The following is a 4,198-nucleotide window of genomic DNA, read 5'->3' as shown; positions in this document are numbered from 1 at the left end:
GTTCTTATGATTTCCATCACTCATAGCTGTACACTCTTTGGAATTTATTCCATAGTAGCAAAGAACCTTATCTCAAAGCACCAAGTTTCCAGGCATTACTGCAAACATGTTCTTTTCATTCTCTAATACATGGTTAAATTCCTATGAAGCAAATCCCAATTCATCTTCACCTTCAATGGATAAGGGAAAACAGTTAGCAAGCCAGTGTCATTCTTACGTCTAAAACTGATTCTGCCTCTTTACCTTAATATATTTCCTTCCATGAACATTTTAACTTTAAATGTATCTATGTTTAATATGAATATAAGTTGAAATTTTAAAAATCTCTTTCAGATTCATCTAACAGTTTGGGACATTCATATCCATTTTTTCTGAGGAAAACAAAAACATGGTCTCTAGTGTAGAGTATTCTGGTAGTGTTTATTTAAAAGTTCAATTTAGCATTTTATAGCAAAGTAATATGGACTGTTGGTCCAAGTTATAGATTTAAAGATTCCTTAATTTATGTAGACTAAGATACTAAGCTAATTCCCAAAGTATTTTATAGATGTATGTTTTCATTTTTAGAACAAGCAGGGTTCAGTGGGCACTTTTAGGATCTTGCTCACATCATTCCTATATATCCAGAGACTTCTGAATCCACTCATTGACTAAGAAAATTTGTTAAGTCTGCTGAAAGCATCAACAGGAATCTGATACACAGACACAGATTTCATTCTTACAGATAGTGGAAATGGAGTCTTTAAAACTGTGCTCATGATAAGCTGAAGACTGAGTTAGTTCTTTAAGCATGTTAGTCTGTTAGTTCTTTAAGCATGGATCTTTTGTACAAAGACTGCATTCTCTACCTATAGTCAGTAACTTGAGGGCCTTCTCTAGATTTTGCACTGCATTGGTGACATCTTCATAGTGCAAAGCTCTGCCAACATATTTACTATATTTCTGAGCTCTAGCAGAATCCTCTGATGTCAGTTGTATATCTCCCTGGGAAACTGCAGTACAGTGCAGAATCAATGCCTGGAGTAGTCTGTGGAGTAGGCTGGGTAGTGTTACTTGTTAAACCTGTACTGTAAAGAACTTCTGCTGGGATGTTAGCTGGAATGCTGGATTGTGGGCACCAAGAGGAATTTGTGTTCCAGTATAGCTGCCTGATGTCATGTTTCTTGGGTTCTAAGTTGAAGATCATGGCTGAGGTGGCTGAGTGAGCAGAGAGGTTGCTCCTATATTTTCATTTTCCTTCAACATCAGTATATTCTTCAGTCCCACCAGTCCCAAGTCTTTTCATTCTTTAAACAATTATATGTTGTCTTTCACTTTCCATACATTTTCATCAGTGAGTTCTCCAACACTGTTTTGACGTCTGTTAAAAGACTAGCAGTGTAGCGGGGCTTGATCATGTTTTTGTGAAATCTCCCAGAATGAACTTCATTATCTGCATACAAAACATTTTCAAAGCATAGTTCTCCACACGGACAGAGACTGCAGCCATGAAATTAAGAGACACTTGCTCCTTGGGAAAAAAGCCATGACAAACCTAGACAGCATATTAAAAAGCACAGACATCACTTTGCTGACAAAGATTCATATAGTCAAAGCTATGGTTTTTCCAATAATCATGTGTGGATATGAGTTGGACCGTAAAGAAGGTTGAGCATTGAAGAATTGATGCTGTCAAACTGTGGTGCTGGAGAAGACGTTTGAGAGTCCCTTGGACAGCAAGGAGTTTAAGCCTGTCAATCCTAAAGGAAATTAACCCTAAATATTCATTGAAAGGACTGGTGCTGAAGCTGAAGCTCCAATACTTTGGCCACCTGCTGCAACGAGCCGACTTATTGGAAAAGACCTTGATGCTGGGAAAGATTGAAGGCAGGAGGAGAAGGGGATGACAGAGGATGAGATGGTTGCATGGTATCACCAATTCGGTGGACATCAGTTTGAACATACTCCGGGAGATAGTGAAGCCTGGCATGCTGCAGTCCATGGGGTTGCAAAGAGTCAGACACGACTGAGTGAACAACTACTATTTCTTGAGTAACATTCACTATCACCCAACTGTTTAAGAACTTTTAACTGATCCATTAGCTTTGATAAAAATTTACGACATTTAGTTTTACTCTCAATCTTCATTCCAGTTGGCATCACATAGAAAAGACAGTAATAAACCACAGAGTCTTGCTTGTCCAGCTTATGAGCCATCCTAAGATGATGCTGTATGCTCCTAAACTGTAGGAGCAGCAGAGCAGGTGTGGCCATCTCCAGGAATCCTATCTGGTCATATTTTTATAGAAATTTTACACTGACCTAAAGTGGGAATGCCCTTAAATAATTAGAGAGCAAAAGCAAAACTATTGATAACTTTTGGTTGGAAGTTCTTCTCTTGAGACTATTTCACAGTCATGGGTCATGTGCTCAGTACACACTAAAGCCCAGTAATGGACTAATAATTTTCTCTTAAAGGCTGTGTACCTTTCAGCCAGCTATTCCTAGAGACGATAAATTAAAAACTCCCAACTGATGCCTCTGGCAGTGTCCTTCTGCCTTAAACTCCAATCGGTGAATAGAGAGGCTGCTGATATCTGTTAACTCAAAAGGCAAAATGGATCAGAGGGGCCAAAAAACAAGGGGGTAGCCTGGGGCTTGTTGAAGGGCTTCCAGGTCATCCTCTTGGCTGTGGCCCCATTGAAAGGAAATGACCTTTCATGTAACCCTGTAAATGGTTGGCATTAAGAATGCAGGCAGGTGACAGGTTCCATCAGGCCATGGACCTCCTTTTTAATTGTTAGAGTGGTGAGGGTCAGAAGCAGTCTTCTCCCATGGAATGAGACAATGAGACACCATATCCTGATCATGCCCAGAAATTTCACTTGGGTGCTTGTATGCTTTCTGTAAAAAATGGCCCAGCAAGTTGCCACCTGTGTGTCAGCAGGATGTTCAGCCCTTGCTGGGTAGCTCTCTTCTCTGTACTTAATAGAATGATATTATCAGCAGAGTAGAAAGACAAGCCCCTCCTCTAGTAGTGGAAGATTTTCCGGGTGATATATTGCTGACAGGAAATTCAAGTAGCATTGTGAAAGTGTGTGAATGGTGAATTGTCATCATTCCACACAAAGATGAACTGATCTGAATCATCCCTGTTGGGAGGAATATGGAAAAGGGCCTTTGTGGCATCAGTTGCTGCCTAACAAGTTCCCACACTCTGGACAAGTTTTTGCAATAGTCATGATGTCAGATACTACTGTTGCCAAGGCTATTCTGTTGATTGAACAACCAGAATCAGTTGAGTAACTGTGAACTCTTGATCTGGTATACAAGTCAGCTGAGTTACTGAATAGGGATATAATCTCAAGGGGACTTCTTCTGCATTAAGCTTAGAAAAGAGGGCAGTTATTTCTGTTTCTCTCCCAGGCAAATTTTTGAGAGACTGGTGCTCAAATTGGATAGATTCACAATCTTCCTATGCTCCTCTAACATGACCTTAACTGCAGTTAAGCAGGGCTTAGAAGAATCTGAGTAAATTGCACATAGACAATACAGTGGTACTCTGCTGGAGAACCCCATGGTAAATAGATGGGGAAACAGTGGAAACAGTGTCAGACTTTATTTTGGGGGCTCCAAAATCACTGCAGATGGTGATTGCAGCCATGAAATTAAAAAACGCTTACTCCCTGGAAGGAAAGTTATGACCAACCTAGATAGCATGTTAAAAAGCAGAGACATTACTTTGCCAACAAAGGTCCATCTAGTCAAGGCTATGGTTTTTCCAGTGGTCATGTATGGATGTGGGAGTTGGACTGTGAAGAAAGCCAAGTGCCAAAGAATTGATGCTTTTGAACTGTGGTGTTAGAGAAGACTCTTGAGAGTCCCTTGGACTGCAAGGAGATCCAACCAGTCCATCCTAAAGGAGATCAGTCCTGGGTGTTCATTGGAAGGACTGATGCTAAAGTTGAAATTCCAATACTTTGGCCACCTCATGCAAAGAGTTGACTCACTGGAAAAGACCCTGATGCTGGGAGGGATTGGGGGCAGGAGGAGAAGGGGACTACAGAGGATGAGATGGTTGGATGGCATCTCTGACTCGATGGACATGAGTTAGAGTAAACTCCGGGAGTTTGTGATGGACAGGGAGGCCTGGTGTGCTGCGATTCATGGGGTCGCAAAAAGTCGGACACGACTGAGCGACTGAACTGAACTGAACTGA

General features: G+C 41.0%; 1 pseudogene; it reads right to left on the bottom strand.

Annotated features, from left to right (window-relative positions):
• Window positions 1–801: 801 nt before the first annotated feature.
• On the bottom strand, window positions 802–2,253 carry LOC136157114 (vacuolar protein sorting-associated protein VTA1 homolog pseudogene; annotated as a pseudogene).
• Between the last annotated feature and the right edge of the window lie 1,945 nt (window positions 2,254–4,198).

This window comes from Muntiacus reevesi, chromosome 2, assembly GCF_963930625.1.
Source record: "Muntiacus reevesi chromosome 2, mMunRee1.1, whole genome shotgun sequence".
NCBI lineage: Eukaryota > Metazoa > Chordata > Mammalia > Artiodactyla > Cervidae > Muntiacus > Muntiacus reevesi.
This window is presented reverse-complemented; position numbering and strand designations above follow the sequence as displayed.